Source organism: Triturus cristatus, chromosome 1_2 (genome assembly GCF_964204655.1).
Source record: "Triturus cristatus chromosome 1_2, aTriCri1.1, whole genome shotgun sequence".
NCBI lineage: Eukaryota > Metazoa > Chordata > Amphibia > Caudata > Salamandridae > Triturus > Triturus cristatus.
Genome location: NC_140580.1, coordinates 170,314,803 through 170,333,247, shown reverse-complemented (window position 1 = coordinate 170,333,247; position 18,445 = coordinate 170,314,803). Strand labels below are relative to the sequence as shown.

The following is an 18,445-nucleotide window of genomic DNA, read 5'->3' as shown; positions in this document are numbered from 1 at the left end:
AATCTACGAACTTGTGCTTTGGACCACTTGTGGCCCAAACCTCCAGCAGGTTTTGCAGCAAAAATCAGAGGCCTACCTCGTCCCAAGTGACCGTGGGCTCCTGTGAAGCATTTCCTCAAGAGGCGCCTTTGCGATCCCTTGCCCATTGGCTTGTGGGTCCCCTGAAAACTTTCTTATCAACTAAAAGGGTTCCCCTGGTTGCTCCAGACCTGCCCTCATTCACCCTCACTGGATGAGTCCCTCAGACCTTGCTGGTCTGCACCATCGACTTTCTTCACTCTACACAAGACTTGCTGTTGCCAAGGCTTGTTGGCTCCAATCCGGTTGCCGATGCCGCCATCAGCTGCAGACGTCGTAGAACACTCAGAATCCAGCTGCTGGTCATCATTGATCTCTCCTGGACCTCGTGAGCGAAGAGTCAAAACACCCTTGATCACCTGAAATCACCCGACATCCGTGGGCATCCATCTTCCTGGCCCCGGGTCACTGGCAAGTGACTGTGAATACTGTCCCTTCAATTTTCAGGTCTTCTACATCTAGAATCTAGCCTTGGATTCCACCGGACACTTCTTCAGTCGCCGCAAACAGCAAGTCTTCTTTGGTCTCCATAGAAAACAGCGACGCGACCCGACACCAAAAGACACCTATGCGCCCGGCTTCCCTGGGTGAGGTAACTCGTGCACTCCGGTGCCCTAGTGTGTGTTGGCCCTCAAATTACTTACCTTGTAAGTGACTTGCTTGTAGACTTCCTCGAAGTACCCTAAAACTTTAAAAATCAAACCGCGACTTACTCCATTGTAATCAATAGGGAACCCGCGGCTGTGTTCACACACTGCATGCATCTCCCGTGGGTCTGTTACTTACCTGCTTTCACTGCAGCAGTGAAGCCCCAGCAATTCTACAGGCCCTAGGCCTTGTCAGTCTGCAAGTCGACTTTCCTAAACCTCTTTTTTAGTATATGGTCTGGTACACCCCTAGGGCCCCAGCCATATTTGTGCTTAACTTATTGTGAAACGTTGAAATTTGAATGTGTTCCTGGCTTCTAATCTCATAAAGAGTTTAGTAGAGTGTGTCTAGAAATAAATACATATATATTTGATATATATACCTGTGTGGTGTCCTTTCATTTGGTAATTCAAGAGATTATAAGGTAAAACAAGCTGCTTTACATTCCTCTGAGACTTAGCCTGAAGGCTGCTCTCCACAGCTACCACTAGGATAGCTTTCTTTAAAAGGTTGTCTTAAACCTATCTACCATAAGAGTCGATTTAGACTGGTGCAAGGTGGCCACTATAACTAGTGACCAGCATATGCCAGGCCAGCATCTCACATGCTGTTACTCACCGCTGCCGCTGCTTTGCACTACCCTGAATCCAGCGGACCCTTGCACCTTCAATATGCTTACTGTACCCCTCGTCAAGGCCACATAATTCCTGCCGGCACGATTGTAGCACTTCTGCTCCGTTGCTAGTACATGCGTAACACTTTGTTAGTCTTCTGAAGGAAACACTCCAGCACTTCTTGCACCTCAGCCCTTGGCAAATTCCACTAAGTATATCACGCGCTCCGACAGGACATCCTCCAGCTAGACTGATCACGGCTTCCAAACAGGACTTCGCAATTCAATTCACAATTAGAAATTATGGGGTTGTTAGTTCCAGCTTTGGTTCCAGCAGGTACCTTCACTTCACATAGGTCAAAGCTGCCTCCTGCATCCCTTCCTCGTAACCATTTTTAAGGAGTGCAGACACACAAATACATATGTGTGAAGGTTTATTAAGTATACAGGAACAGCACCTGAACACCTCCTCATCTAGCAGCAACTGTCCCAGCATCTGTCGCCAAGCTTCCAGAACATTAGAAAACTCGCAACAATCACTAGGTTACAAAACACATTAGCCTGCATGGTTGCTAAGATACAACACACTCCATCCATGCTACCTTTCATTCATCCAGTAATTCATCCATCAATTCACCCTTTCAGTCATCCATTCATTCAGCCATCCATCTACCCACTCATTTACTCATCCAGCCACTCTTTCACTCATCCATCCTTACATCCATCCTTTCACTCATTCATCTATCCATTCATCCGTTTGCTAATTCATCCATTGACCCTTTCACTGTTTCCATCCATTCAAGCTTTCACTCCAACCACACATTCACTCATCCACCCATCCATTTACCCTTTCACTCATCCATCCATCCTTTCACTCACTCATCCATCCCACCCTTTCTCTCATCATCCACCCACCCTTTTACTCATCCATCCTTCCATTCATGTATCTATCCATCATCTCTCCCTTTAACTCATCCATCCTTTCATTCATTCATCCATGCATCTATCCATCCGTCGATTCACTGTGTCACCCTCCCACCCTTTATCATTAATTATGTGTAATTGGCTGCCGAGCTGCAGACAGAAGAGGCCCAGAAAGAACCCTATCCCCACTGTAGCTGCTAAAACAGGGGGTTGACTATGCACCTGGCTAAGGGCATAGTACTGAGCAATGGTTTAACTCATAAAAACTGTGATTTGTTGGAGCAATGATCATACCTGTAGTGTCCTGAGAAATGGGGCACTAGGACCCCGAGGAGGGCAGAGGGCAGGAGAGGTCACCGGACACCAGTTCCGGTCAAGGGGTGAGGGGCAGACCACAGGAAGCAAGGGACGAGGCAGGACGTGCAGCATGCTGGCTGCAGATACACAACGATACAATAAAGAATAGAAGCTGACCTGGCTGTGTGGTGGTTATTGCTGAGACGCGACGCGACAACTGGCGACGAGGCGGGATCGAAATCCACGCGTCGCGGAGACTGTCGGAGCCCACCCGGACGCGGAACAAAATTCGGAGCCAGGAGCCCACCCTGGTCCGAAGCGCCAGCAGAAGAAAACATCGTTGCGGGAGCCCACCCCGGCGCTGCTAACAGAAGTAAGAGCAGCGCGTTAGTGAAACTGAAGGAAAGATCAAGATCCCTCCCGTGCGTGAGCTTTAACGAACTCTCGCGAGAGGAGGCAGCCATCTTAAAGTCAGGCGAATTGAGCCAATCAGCGCCCAAGATAGACGGCGGCCATTTTGAAGGGTCAGGCAAAGTCCCGAACAGCGCGAAATCGCGCGAGAGTGCGGCGGCCATCTTGGAGTCAGGCGAATTGGGCCAATAGGAGCACAGGAAGGCCGGGAGGCCATTTTAGAGTCAGGCAAAAAAAAGGAAAATAGACGAAAAACGGTCCAAATAAGGAGAAAACGATAAGAAAAAGGTGCCAAAGAAAGAAAAAAAGCACCAGAAGAACAAGAAGGAAGAAGAAAGAAGGAAATAAGTACATAAATAAAACAAAGAAAGGAAGAATATGGGTGACGAAGAAACAAGGAGCACACAAGCTGTGTTCCGCAGGCCACTGCCATTTAACATATCGGAACCACAAGCAGGCATCAGATGGGAGAGATGGCTACGACAATTTGAACGATACATGCGCGCGACGGACGTCGCAGAGAGCAAACAATTAGATCTGCTGGTCAACCTTGCGGGAGACGAAATAGAAGACTTAATGATGACACTACCAAGTGAAACCGGCAGATTACAAAGGCGCGAAAGCGTGCCTCACAGAGAAGTTCGACCCCCAACGCAACATCGATTTTGAAAGGTACACGTTCCACACAGCATGCCAGCAACTAGAAGAGAGCATGGATGATTTCGCGACAAGGTTGCGGAAGTTGGTGACATACTGCGAATTCGATAAATTCGACAACGAAGAAGCAATACGAACGCGCCTCATCGTAGGGTGTTTGTCAGTAGAGTTCAGAGCACGCATCCTAAAAGAACCAACAACACTTGAGAAAATACTGACGATGGCCCGCACAGAAGCACGGGCCACGCAACATGCCAAACAAATACAAATTGGAAAAGAAAAGGGAGAAGCGATGGCACATCGGATGACGGAACATTTCAAAAGGAACGACAACAGGGAGCAACAACATCACAGGAAACAAGCGGTCACCTGCTACAGATGCGGCCTTGACTTCCCACACGTTGGCACCTGCCCAGCAATGGGCCAGAAATGCAGAAAATGCAATAGGGACAATCACTTCGCAAGCACCTGCATGAGCAGGCAATTTAGGAACGAGAGGGGACGAACAGCAAGACAAGGGACAACAGGCACCAGACACGCCAGACATATGGAGACAGCAGAGAGAGGCTCGTCGGAAGAGTCGGATGAACAGACGACGGCTGGGAGAGAAGCACGGCTATACCTCATGTCCGACACACCCAAAGAAGGAAGACAGCAGGAACACATCCAGCTGGTGGAGAAACAGCAAATAAAAAAGACGGCCACAGTAGACATCGACGTCGGGCGCCACAGAACAAAATTTGTGCTAGACAGTGGTGCCACATGCAACATAATGTGCATGTCCGAGTACGTGAAAATGAGAACAAGGCCAACGCTATCGCCATCAACAGTAGATGTGTTCACGTGGGGATCAAAGACACCAGTAGAAAACATGGGCAAGTTCACTGAGACGCTAACATATCAGGACGTGACGCTACAGGAAGAAATACATGTGCTGAAAGGGGACATCCCAGCGCCCTGCCTGCTGAGTAACGTGACGGCACAAGTCATGGGGCTGTTGGCGATGACGTACCACATGACAGAAAAAGAAAACATACTGCAAGAATATCAAGAAATACTGCAGGGACTGGGGAAGCTAAAAGACAAACAGGTCACCCTACACATAAATGAGGCGGTGAGACCAGTGGCACAGCATCACAGGAGAGTGCCGATTCACCTACAACCGCAAGTGGAGGAAGAAATAAACAACCTACTGCAGCAAGACATAATTGAGCCTGCAGACGGGCCAACACCGTGGGTATCACCGATTGTGGCAGTCCCGAAGAAAAATACTTCCAAAATAAGGATCTGTGTGGACATGAGAATACCGAACACTGCAATATCGAGGGAACGTCATCCAGGACCTCATCTGAACGACATGATCAGCAGGCTGACAGGGGCGTGCCGATTCTCAAAGCTAGATCTATGCAAAGGGTATCACCAACTAGAGCTGGACCCACAGTCGAGGTACATAACAACATTCTCCACACACCTAGGACTATTCAGATACAAACGGCTCAGTTTTGGTATCTCGTCAGCGGCCGAAATATTTCAGGAGACAATAAGACAGGTGATACGACCAGTACACAACAGTTTCAATTACAGTGACGACATCCTAGTGTTTGGGAAATCGGATGGAGAACATGACAGCGCCTTAAGGCAAGTGTGCAAACAACTAAAGCAGGCTGGACTAACACTAAATGGAGAGAAGTGCGAGCTAGGGAGAACAGAACTGATTTTCTTCGGACACATATTCTCGGAAAAAGGGATGAGGCCTGATCCCAGCAAAGTGGAAACGCTAAAGAAGACCAAGCCACCGTCAGATGTGGCAGAAATAAGGTCATTCCTAGGCCTGGCAAGCTACTGTGCCCGATACATACAAGACTTTGCCACAGTGAGCACGCCGCTGAGAGAGCTAACGAAACAGGGCCAGAAATTTGTCTGGTCTCAAGAATGCAATGAGTCGTTCGAAGAGATAAGGAAGGCTGTGATGACGGTGGAGCACCTCGCATACTTCGACCCTCGGCTCTGCACCGAGCTGACGGTTGATGCCAGCCCAGTGGGGTTGGGTGCAATATTAGCACAACACCTGCCGGGAAAGGAGTCACCAAGGAAGATTGTCTCATACGCCAGCAAAAGCTTGACAGACATTGAGAAGGCGTACTCCCAGCCGGAGAAAGAAAGCTTGGCGGTGGTATGGGCATGCGAGCATTACCACATGTTTGTGTACGGAAAGCCATTCACCATCATCACAGACCACCAAGCACTAGTAACAATTTACGGCAACCCAGCAGCAAAGATGCCGCCTCGCATTGAGCGCTGGGGCATCAGACTAATGGACTACGACTTCAAAATTATACACAAACCTGGGAAAGAGCAGAATCCAGCCGACTACATGTCACGGCATCCGCTGCCACATGCAGAAAAAAAGGCCTCAATGGCCGAGGAATACTTAAACTTCGTGCTAAAGCAAAGCACGCCGGCACCAGTAACTCTCACAGAGATAGAGAGAGAAACGGAAAGAGATGACACACTCCGAGCGGCCAGAGAAACGACGAGACAGCAAAGATGGAGACATATAAACAACAACTGCACATGGAAGGGAGGAGTACAAAAGGAGGAGATGATGGCCCTACAGAAAATAAGTGGGGAGCTCTCGGAGACAAACAGCGGAATCGTAATGAGGGGCACCAGGATAGTCATTCCAAGTTCACTACGACGCCAAGTGGTCAGCATTGCACACGAGTCACACAGGGGCATTGTGGCGACAAAAAAACTGCTGAGAGAAAAGGTCTGGTTCCCGGGGTTAGATCGTCTAGTCGAAGATACGATCGCGGCCTGTCACCTCTGTCAAACGACGGGTCCGCCTGCAAGAAAAGAACCACTGCAAATGTCGGAACTACCAAGAGCAGTATGGACAACAATGGCCGCTGATTTCTTTGGACCTCTAGACGCGGGAACTTACCTACTGGTCATAATGGATGAATACTCCAGATTCCCGATTGTGCGATCAGTCTCCACAACGTCAGCAGCCGCAACACTACCTGTTCTAGACGACATATTCGCAGCCTGGGGCTCGCCGGAGACGTTGAAAACGGATAATGGCCCTCCGTTCTCAGGAGAGGAATTCCGAAGGTTCATGGCTTACCTCGGAATACAGCACAGAAAGGTAACACCACTATGGCCGCAAGCAAACGGCATGGTCGAAAGATTTATGGGAAACATCAAGAAGGCAGTTCAGAGGGCGAAACTGTCGCAGATTTCCCTAGGCCAAGCACTATGCCAAATGCTGAGGGATTACAGAAACACGCCTCATGGATCGACAGGGAAATGCCCGGCGGAGTTAGTACTAGGGAGGACAAGCAGAACAAGGCTGCCGCAGATAGAAGGACCGGCCGCGCCGGGGCACGAAGGCGTGGCAGCAAAAGATGAGGCAGCCAAGAAGAGAATGAAGGAATATGCTGATGGAAGACGACATGCCATCAAATCACACCTCCATGAAGGAGATACTGTCATTGTACGACAGAGACAACAACGGAAGTCGGACAGTGCATTCGCCCAAGACCCATTGACGATAACACAAGTGAAAGGAACAATGATAACAGCAGAGTCAGACAGCAGGCGAATCACAAGGAACAGCTCACACTTCAAAGGCTTGAAAGAAGAAAAAGAGGAAGAGCACGTGACAGGCACCGAAGGGATAACAACAACAAGGGAGTGCAATGGAGCAGGTGTCGCAGAAGCAACAAGGCCAAAGGAGGGCCAAGGACAGGTGGAGAGGCCAAGAAGAGACATTGTGAGATCGAAGAGACTAATAGAAGAAATGTGAAATGCCGCTCTAGGCAGCATCTCACGGGTCACATCAGTCGACAGTTCACATCCTGCAACTGACTACAAAAGAGACTGTCCCATTTTATTACTAACGAATGCTACTGTCGTAATGCCTTTGTGACAAAGGGGGGAGATGTAGTGTCCTGAGAAATGGGGCACTAGGACCCCGAGGAGGGCAGAGGGCAGGAGAGGTCACCGGACGCCAGTTCCGGTCAAGGGGTGAGGGGCAGACCACAGGAAGCAAGGGACGAGGCAGGACGTGCAGCATGCTGGCTGCAGATACACAACGATACAATAAAGAATAGAAGCTGACCTGGCTGTGTGGTGGTTATTGCTGAGACGCGACGCGACAATACCATGCTGACTTTAAAGAGTTTGCACTTTACGGTACAAGAAAACTGTATATAAACCCTCGCAAGAGGCGTTTTCCAGATTCCTAGGGATGCTGCCAGATTTTACACTGATTTTGCTGTGTATTTGAAACTTAGTTTGATTCCGATTTTGCCTATTATTCTACATTGCTCTCCTTACTGAGATCCTTATGGCAGTGTCTTTATGCATTTATTTGAGATTATTGCTGAATTTGAATTTTACTGTTTCTGTACTGTACTTTTCAATTTTTGTAATGAATCTTCATGGTTTTCTAAATTCCGCTCTAGAGCTTACTGTGTGAGTTGGTCCTTTCCTTATTGACTGCATTTTGAGATGCTGTTTTGAAACTTGTCTCTGGGACACATTGCCTCATGATTTGAGGTTAACAGTCACCAATCCACCCAAAATCTGGAGGTGCCATTGAACTTTTTAGGGTACAGCGCGCCAACACCATTATAGGTCGTGAGGTCAATAAAACAAGCATTATTTATAAAATTGTAATTCCTTCTATGAGAAAGAGGTGTGCGTGTTGGGGGATAAAAGGGGAGGCAAGATAAGTTCCGAAATAGCTGCGAAGCATTCTTGTGTTCTTTGTACATCTCTTAAAGTTCATCTTGGCTTTTCAGCATTGTGTACGTCACATAGTGAGTCTTTTAAAGACCGTTTGTAAACCAACACTACACAAAAGGGGACAATGGCAAATTCTAGACCATTATACTGCAGATATGTGTAAATTCAGTAAGCTTTGTTATTACAGGTAGATAAATGTTTTATTCTACTTCTGAATAAGTGTCACTCACAAGGCATTGCAATTTCACACCTAAGCACCCTCAAAATATGAAACTGTCACACAAATGGAAACTAAGAACCTGGCAGCTATTAGCACATAAAGCTGGCATACTACGAACAAAGCTAAGCGGTACGTCAACAAAATGCTAAGACGACGCAGGCGCACACAATGAACTATGCGCATGCTTGAAACAAACTGAAGAAATGCCACCGCCGTGTCACATACGCGCGCACGTCACTGTCGCAGCGGCGGCCGCGCTCACGCAGTCGCCTCAGAGGGAGGGCCCTCGGAGTCGAGCCACACACCTACCCTAGGCCCCTCCTCTCCACCCTTGCTGCCCCCTTCCCGATTGGACTACTCTCGCCCTCCCACAAATCCTCTCTCCCAATCCCCGGGTCGCTCGGCAGCGTTACAGGGTGGAAGGTGGACAAAATAAATACGGCCTTCAAAACAAAAACAAACCAAGCGGAAGGGAGGAGAGACGCAGACTTAGAGTGAGGAGTGGGCGAGAGCGGTAAGTGCTGAGGGTTGGGGTGCTGTGAGAGGAGGGGACGTGAGGCGGATTGTAAGCGAAAATTCTGGAATCCTGCGGTTGGGGTGGGAACTGGGGGTAAGTCGTGAGGGAGCAGCAGTTGCGCACTCAGGAAATGGCTCTAGCGCCTCAGTGTGGCCGAGAGCGTGCAGCCTGCGCAGTGTGATGGTATGTCTAATGAGAACTTGAACCGCATTTGAACTGTCACCGCATCTGCGAGCTCCTTGTCTCCATGTTTGTGGCACTTGAGCTTATCCTGTGCACCCGATTACTGAATATCTGAATGGGTGCTTGGAGGCAGGAGATTTTGGCATTAACTGTGACCACATAGCCTGTGATTTAGTTGTAGCTGATCTGTGCTCTCTGAGCCTTAGTTCAATGAGTTTGTGGATATTTAGAGGAGTCGCGGTCTTCAGATCTCTCTGACAGTAGACACTAAACACGGGTAGATGCCAGTGGTCTGGTTTGGTGGTCGAAGTGTATTAAAAACAAGCATTTGCAATACAATAGGTCTCGCATTACGAGAGTTTAAGCTATTGGCATTGTAAATGACAATGCCTTTTATTTATGTTTTAAAAACGAAAACAAAAATTAAAGGCATTGTTATGTGCAATGTCAATAGCTGAAACTCGCGTAAATGCGAAACCTATTGCATTGCAAATGCTTGTTAGATTAGTGAGTAGAAATGCTCCCTTTCGCCCCACACGGCAAATTAATTAAATAAGCAAGCTCGGCCTCTAAAGTGAAAGCAGGCCGCGCTGCAAATAAAAAAAAAAATAAAAAAATTGTGCTTACTGACTTATGAAGGAGAATGTGTAACGCCACAAGTAAAAGACCCAGTCCTCATGGGAAGTAACAAATGGCGACAGGACGGTAACAAGGAGGGACTAACAATCCTCATTATCAATCGGAAACCAGCATTTACCAAGGACAATGACACCAGCCAAATCAAAAATATGGGCGGAGAGAAGGCGAGGCTTCCACAGCATACTCGACTACTGCATGCCTCGCAGAGCGAGCAGTGCATGCGCGCTGCTGCTAGGTTCGTCCTAAAAAAGTATGGGAACTGTAATCCTGATTGCAGTGCGTACAAGGTCAGTGAGCGTGGGTCCGGCTCACAGTAGCAACTAAAAATAACAACATCTATTTTGTTGGTCTTTCACCTTCAGGTAACTGCATATAAATTATTGTATACTTTAAAAGAAGTGCAAATTAAACTAATCTGGGAGGGATATACTCATTTATGTAACAAAACCTCTACTGGATAATGTGATCAGCGCACATGTGTAGCAGAGAGCCACATAATTAAATTCTGGTTGGTGCAGGTGCAAATAGAGGCTGGAGTATTTTTAGTGTTATGATGTCCCAGCCTGTGACAGAAAGCTCTGTAAACTTTCAAGTCATTACGCACAGTATAAGATGAGATGCACAAAAAGGGCAAAGTGATCTGTTTCAGATTTTAAAAAAGTGCTCCCTAAATATAGTTATTGGTAATATGCAGACTGTACCTAGTACAAACATTTTTTTATAACTGTCCATTAAAAGCATGCACTCCACAACTCAGCTGGTGAAATTACAATTCCCTCTCAAAAAGAATAAATCTTTGCCGTCACAAAGCTTCACTTGCTGATTAACCAATTGTGCACATCTACTTTTCTTTCAGGCAGCACACACCCTGGTAAGTAGGCTTGTTTCTTGTTTATGTGTCTGTCCCTCCCTCTGCTTCATAGCACAGGAGACTTCCTCCCTTCCATTTCAGCTGAGGCATCTCAATGGTCGATATGGTCTTGAAAAAGATCAGAATGTACCAGGCCCCAGTGGCCTCCCAGGGTCATTATTTAGAGAAGACACACAGTTCTGGGCCACAGTCCTTGCCCTTTGTGTGCCAAATGCAGACTACACAAAGAATGTCCCGGACTCATGGAAGGGGTCCCTCTTGCAGCCTATCTTTAAGAAAGACGACAACACTGACCCCAAAAACTACAGGGTCATTGCGCTGCTGGACATAGAGGGGAAAGCCTATGCTAGTATACTCCTGCAGGAGCTAGCCAACTGGGCCTCCGCTGAAGGCTTGTTGCCTTTTTACCAAATTCCAAATCTTGTTTGGTAAAAAGGCAACAAACCCTCAGGGGAGGCCCAGTTGGCTAGCTCCTTCAGGAGTATAGTAGCGTAGGCTTTCCCCTCTATGTCCAGCAGCGCAATGACCCAAAAACTACATGGTCATTGCGCTGCTGGACATAGAGGGGAAAGCCTATGCTAGTATACTCCTGCAGGAGCTAGCCAACTGGGCGTCCGCTGAGGGCTTGTTGTCTTTTTACCAAAGAAGATTCCGAACAGGAGGATCAACAGCGGACACCGTTGTCACCCTTTCTTATCTAGCCTATTTGGTTGTCACTCATAATCTGTGATTTTTGGGCACTACCAGAACGAAAGGGTTATGAAATGGAGGCTCGGTTCATAGAGGCTTGACTGTGTACTAAGCTACAACTATCCTGGGGTTTGATTGAGTGAAACTGGCAAAATGACCATGCATCTATAAAATATGAAGACCAAAGGAAAGACGGTTACACATGCCCTCTGAAAAGTTAATAACACCCTTGACAGTTCAATGACCATGGCTATCAGAAGAGTGCTCAGGGCTAAACTTCTGCCATTTGTAAACTGGGCACAACTAGCCATATCCGGTATGCTGGCTGCTGAACTCAATAAGCTCCAATGCATGGGGTAGAAGAAAGTGTTTCAACTTCCTCCTAGTCAAGAAACATTTTGATTCTAATTTGACCTCCTTAATCTAAAGCTTGAGTGCATGGGCCGCCTTGGCTAAACACTTTAGCAGACAACTGCTTCACCTGAGAATACGATGAAGGCCGTAATAAAGTCAATCTTTGAAAGCAAGAACAATCCCTTGTCCATTGATCTTAAAGCCGCAGTGGAAACCCTGCACCTCTCTGTGGAGAACTGGGCCCCAGATACCACCTCCTACACAGCTATCAAATCGGCGATTAAAAAAGCAACTTCAACTCTGTTTACATGAAATGGGCCTTAAAACATTATAAGCTAGGAACCTACACACTTCCCTAATGGCTCCCCAAATAAATCAGCCATGCAAACCACACCTTTATCAGGCATATGGAAAATGTGGTTTAAAACACATACTATGGGCAAGACTGGTCACCCTTTCAAACAAGGAACTGAACCCGGCCTAGAAATCACTGGAAAATGTAACATGTTGCAGACAGTGTGATTACAGAAGGAAATCGCTGGCTCATATATTTTTCTGCCAGGCACTGCACTTTGCCTTTCGCACACTCTTGAGGCCTTTTTTAGGTCTCGCCGGCGCCAGCGCATGCGCTGCTCTGCGAGACATTTAGTAGTGGGCTTTGAAAAATCCTACCACATGCTTTTTGCTGGCATGGAGCGTGCGGATACGCGCACATGCACGAGCGGAGTCGCCACACGCGCGAACTACTCGCGTCCTCTTTTTTTTTCTTTCTGTTAGCGCGCACACAACTCCCGCTTCTCCCCCTCCCCCACCACATATCACGTCTCGCGCGCGCGGCCAAAGCATGTTGAGAATGGTAGCTAGATGGCAGACGGCTTGCCCTGATATTTTCAGCCATGTCACCCTGCAACTCTTTGCGACGTCACAGAACAGATATTTGCTCATGTTTTCCATCCCCCTGCCTTCGTTGCATGGCTGTTCTGAAAAACCTGAGAGCTGATGGTTTGACGTGGCAGCTTTGGGTCAAACTCATTGGTCCTCTGGCTTATTCAGGATGAAGGTGGACAGACCAATCCCCTTCAAAGTTCATCCCCTCCCTCCCTACCTCCTGACCAGACCTAATCAGAAATTCTGTGAATGCAGCCGCGCTTCAGTGAACAATCGAGGATTGATCTCTGGACATTCCTGAAGATTGCAGAGTCATTTTTCAGGCAGCCTGAGCAGAGTACCTCCAAATGGAAACTTATGTGCATCTGGGAACACACTAAACCTTTTACTAATGTGTTGGTCAAGTCTCTAAATGCTTCCAACTGCCTGCAGGTCTTCAATACTAATAGATACTTTCATGGGGTGATGGATGACTACACGATAAGCAGCTAATTTTTTCATTCCCCAAGGAATGTGTTTTTTATTTTTATTTTTTAGAATGTTTGTTTTCAACCAGCGCCCGAACCTGCAGGTGAGTGGACAACCTTTCTAGCAGAGCTGGTGAGGCCTGCATTCAAATCACCACTGAATGCATTTGACCAGATAAACGTCAAAGCTGCTTGAAAAACCTGATTGTACTGACACAGAAAATTGAAACAAGCACTGGCAAAGCCAATTGGTCTCACGGGATAAGAGCTATTGGGTTTGTCAATTTTAAGCCATGTTGTACAGCAGGGCAGCTGCTATGCAGCAAGGCTTTAAACAAGCATTGGCATAGCCAATAGGTCTCACCTTTGGGACCTTATAAGTGTTTAGCCATGCAACAGTTGATATTGTTGCACCAAGGATATTGTGCTGCATAACTAAATACTTATAATGTCCCAAAAGCGAGACCTATTGGCTATGCCAATGCTTGTTTTCCTTCATCTTGGTACCCGCTTGGTTAATGAGTCTCTACACCTCTTATCCTCCCAGAAAGCATGGCAGAGATGGGGAAACTCAGGGACAGTTATATACCCAGCCTGTCTATTGTTAAAGGGCAAGCAGTCCGAGGCCCAGCGGCTGACTATTGCAGTGCTCGGTAACTAGGAGCAGTCAGTCGAGTGTACAATTGACTTTACTCCAGCCATATCAGTCTTAGGTTTCTGGCTGTGCATTGGAACACTTTGATCCTCGCACTTAAAAATGTTTGTGCTTTGAAATACCCTGTGTTGCTGCACAGAAAGTTTTTATTCCTTTTACTACTTTATGAACTAACTGATTTAAAAAGAAAAAAAAAGCAAACTGATTGCAGCACTGTGAAGTTTTATCATAATAGTTCTTGCTAGGAATTAACTTATTTTGAATACGTTTTTATAACGACCATGAACTTATCCTACGCTGTTTGCACACTTCTAAGGGTTTTAAGTAATCATACAGCAAGGTACTTTTTTACATTGCATCTCATCTTTTGTAATTAACTTTCCCGGAATGGCTGTTTCTGAACATAAATTTGGGAAATAGTTTTGGTCAAATACAAAAAAAGTATGTGCCTGTTGTGCCCCTCAGAACCAGCCCACTTCCACCTCTGGGCTCAGTTGGCTAATGCATGCATCTATTCACAGACTGTTTGACTAAGTGGTCTCGCACACACAAATTCCTGCTAGTTCACAGAGCCTTTCGTCCTTCCGAGATTGATACAATGAGTAATGTTGAGTTGGGTAAGAAGAAACATCTGTTATTCAGTGCCAAGCTACCCCAAGAGGTAAATGTGTGCTATACAAATACATGTACTATGCAGTGGTTGAAATGAAAAAAAAAATAGTGCAGGTACTCAGCATCAAAGAGTACCCAGTGGCTACTAAGAAGTGCCACACTCTCATTAAAAGTATTGCATCCGTTCTGAGAGGTACTGGTACTCTCCCTTTCTAATGAAAGAAGTGCAGATACTTGGTACCTGCACATTTTAGACACTGGTTCTTTGTACTCCGATGTCACTGAACATAGCGGTGGAGTCGCAGGCGTCCCAAAAATGGAATCTTCTTGATTAAAAATGTGGTGTAGGAAACACGAGTTCACTGGCCTGATTAGCCTGTGCATATCCAGGTTATGGTTGCTTACTAGTCCTCTTCTAAGTTCATATGGGTGAAGGTGGTGCACGTGCTGCATCCGAGGTAATGAAATGGAATCCTATAGCTCGGAGACTTTTGTTATGTGGGTTGTCTACGGGCCTACTATCATCTGCCTGTGATTTAGTGGCCTTTTAAGCTATAGTCTCAGATTTTTTTTTTTATTTAAAAAACCTTTAAAAAAAATATGCTTGCGTCTGTACTCTGTGTCTGCGGTGACTGAACTTGTGAATCAGCAGCCTCTGAATTTACAGTTCTCAACGCTGCGGTTTCCTAGATTTTGCCCACTTGGATTATAATAACTAGGGCCGTATTTTAGTGTCTGAGATTTTTTGGGGTTGGGAGATCACCCGGTGAGGCAGTGTGCTGGGCAGTGGTGTAACAGGAGTGAGGTGGGGTGGGGAGTGTGGAGAGGGTTAGGGATGGCGTCCGCCCCGAGCACTGCGAGGTTTGGGGGCGACGGTCTGGGACTAGGTTGGGTAGTGGGCGATTGAAGATGAGTCGAGATTTCCCGACAAGCATGCAGTATATCCCTCTAAGGATGGTGTGTGTGTGTGGGGGGGGGGGTGCAGTGAGTGGGGGCTCGGAGTTTTAGGGGAGCCGGCAGACGGGCGGATTGTATTCTGCAAAATAATGACTATTATAGAAGTCTTTCAAGTCTGTTAGAAATAAAAGAGCTTGAGAACAACTGTCAGAAATATTGGCGAGGAGCATTTGTCGAAGAAGCCGTCACCTCCAGGTTAAAGCCTTCAATATTTTTAAAATCGGCTCTGGTTGTTTTCTGCTGCAGCATATATCCTGCAGTTCAAGTGGCAACAAGATAACTTGATGGGTTGATACACCTATTTCACAAGTATGTTTTCCCATCAAAGTTATGTGTTTAGGTTTGTATGTTGTCAGGAGTGTCATGGTCTCTAGGTGCTGTTTCCAGAGCTTTATTGTCTGCAGGTGGTGTGTTTGAAAACGCAGAAGAAAGTCTTTATATTAAGAGGAGAGGGATAACATGGTACTTACTGCTGGACAGCAGAATGTAGTTATTTTATGTTTACATTAAACACATTTACAATTTGAGGTACGACGACATGCAACAATTTGTCCACAATATTATGATTTTGATCAGATGATGAAACCGGTATAAGAAAGCAGGTCCGCAAGTTGTAAGATCAAAATGAACATATTTGATGGTGGTAATAATAAAAACTGTTTATCAAATTGGCGGTAGGATGCAGTAGCCCATGGGCAATTAACTTGCTCATTGTTCCAAGCTCCGGTCCACTCTTCTACAAGAGAAAACGCGCCTTTCAGCATTTTGCAGGTATGTCGAGTGATAGCTAGCTGTTCGATTCATCTATGAAAACATAAAATAAAAAGGTGTGAAGTCTACTTTTAGATTGTGTCATCCCACATTCTTTACCTTCCCCACACTCTTTACCTCCACGTAAAGAGCAAAGGAGGTGCTGTGCTGAAGGGTAGTGCGATGTCGCCTCCTCTCCCATTTTATGTGACAGAAAAGTTGCTTTTAATTGTGCATGTCTGTGTCTTCCACTATTCCATAAACGGAGGGTGAGAAGCGTACTTTTAAAACATGCAAGGGTCTGGGCATCGGCTGTTCTGAGCTATTGAGTCTCTATATTTGTTAGTTATATGTGTGTTATCCTCCGAGGGTTCGGGCTAAATTGAACTTTCAGTTGTTCTTTTCTGCACTAGTAGTACTGCTGTTAGCATCTGAAATATGACTCGGGCATTCTACACCCAATTTAGACACACCGATCAGACATAGAAGTTGAGAATGCGTTTTTTAGGTGTGGTGGGACACCCAACAACCCACCTAAGCGCATTTAGTTACAAAGTGGGGAAAACAAAAATTATGTATCGTAAATATATGCCAAGCGGTTTCCGAGTCTACACATATCTTAATGTATGTCACACAACTATTAAAATAAAAGGGAACAATCAAGGATGTAAAAGAGGCCCACCTCAGGATCTGAGAAATGGTACTGCTTGGACTGTACACATCTTGGAGGTGGCTTTCACAGATCTCTCATAACCAACATTTTAGCAATTGATTGTTGGTTTGTGTGTGTCTCTGGGTTTGTGTATGTGTGTGTGTTTTTTTTTTTTTTTCTTTTTGATTGATTGATACTAAAAGTTGTCTTGCTGTAAGAACACATCTGCACCTAAAACAAAGGTAACTGGTCCAGTGCCTTTAGGCAGAAGGGCTGATGTAACCTCTTTTTGGGTCTAACTTGCGATCGTGCAAGCGCTCTCGCTTGTTAGAGATATTGCATGCATCAAGAGGCTTGGAGCCTGGCTATTATTTACCATGTTGGCTGGCGCTGTGATTGAGGTACTATTTTTATTTTTTTCTTCACACCCACACCACCATGTCCGTGTTGCTTTTCCTTCCCTGTTGTCATTTTTGCCCCTCCCCCGGCCCTCCCATGGTCCATCTTGCCTCTTCCCTCCTGTTGTCCATGTTGTTTTTTCCCTCCCATACCCTGCTCTCTGTGTTGTCCCCACGCCTGCCCACCATAAGAAAAAAGTTTTTTTTATCTTCCTGCATATAACTTTTTTTCTTTTAAAAGAATAGTTTGCCATGCTGCTCTACAACAAAGCCAAGAGCACATGGGTCAGACCTACTGGCTTTGCCAATGCTTGTTGTGAGGTAGCTATTGGAGCCACTTTATCATCTCACTATGGCTCTGTTGAGTTGTCATTATGTGACTGTTTGTTATCAGAATTGGATTTGTGTTTCCTTTAATTGTGTTGGGTTACACTGGACATGTCCAAGTAGGTAGTTTTCAAGTCTTGATAAAGGGTTTCTCAAACTGAAGTGGATTAGTGTGAATGATAGAACTTGTATGTTTAAGGGAAGGTTTGCAAAATACATACTCCTTTAAAATTACTAGTTGAGACGACTCTTGTGACCCACTGTCGGCCACATGATGTCCCTCTTTGCAGGAAGCTAGAAGTGAGCTTTGTGCGGTAGTTGATTACTTGGATATGAGATACTTGTTTGCTACACCTGAGTTAAGCAGCCGTTAAATCAACCATAAAACATTTAACTTGATTATAATTTTTTATATATTTTTTGCGCTGCCACTTGACGGTGGCCATGTTGTAGCATGATATGACTTTTATTTAGAAAATTGTATTTGCAATGTCAGTTCTCACCATGTTGTAACAGAAACTCACTATGGTATTGGCACACTTATAATATGTGGGAGAGGTCCATACTGACTGCATGAATGCAGCCTTGGTCTAATGTCATTTTCCACTCGTATGTTTCTGAGCCATGCACTAGTGTGTACAGTTGAGGTTTGTTGGCTAGACATTATAGGCATACCATCTGTGCACTCCAGGGAGTAGGAGGTTGGTTTTCGTCTCATGCATCAAAGAGGCTCTGACTAGACCGTAAGCGCATTTTGTCTGTACGTGCGAGTAGAGCATGAGTTAGTCTGTCTGGCACAGGGATGGACTAACTCTTGGGGAGAAAGTGCATATTGTCTACACATGCAAGTAGAGCATGGTTGTGTTTATTCGTCCCTGTGATGGA

At 46.1% G+C, this 18,445-nt stretch overlaps 1 protein-coding gene across 5 annotated transcripts in view; it reads left to right on the top strand.

Annotated features, from left to right (window-relative positions):
* Window positions 1-7,801: 7,801 nt before the first annotated feature.
* The window catches only part of PDCD4 (programmed cell death 4), a 468,841-nt gene continuing 458,197 nt past the window's right edge, over window positions 7,802-18,445 (top strand). For 2 of the 5 annotated variants that reach the window (XM_085603426.1, XM_085603427.1), the window contains exon 1: window positions 8,874-9,114. The gene's annotated coding sequence lies outside the window, so the exon portion shown is untranslated. Of the gene's footprint in view, window positions 7,826-8,777; window positions 9,115-18,445 lie in introns of those variants that run through there. The other 3 variants (XM_085603425.1, XM_085603423.1, XM_085603424.1) reach the window with 3 other exon arrangements.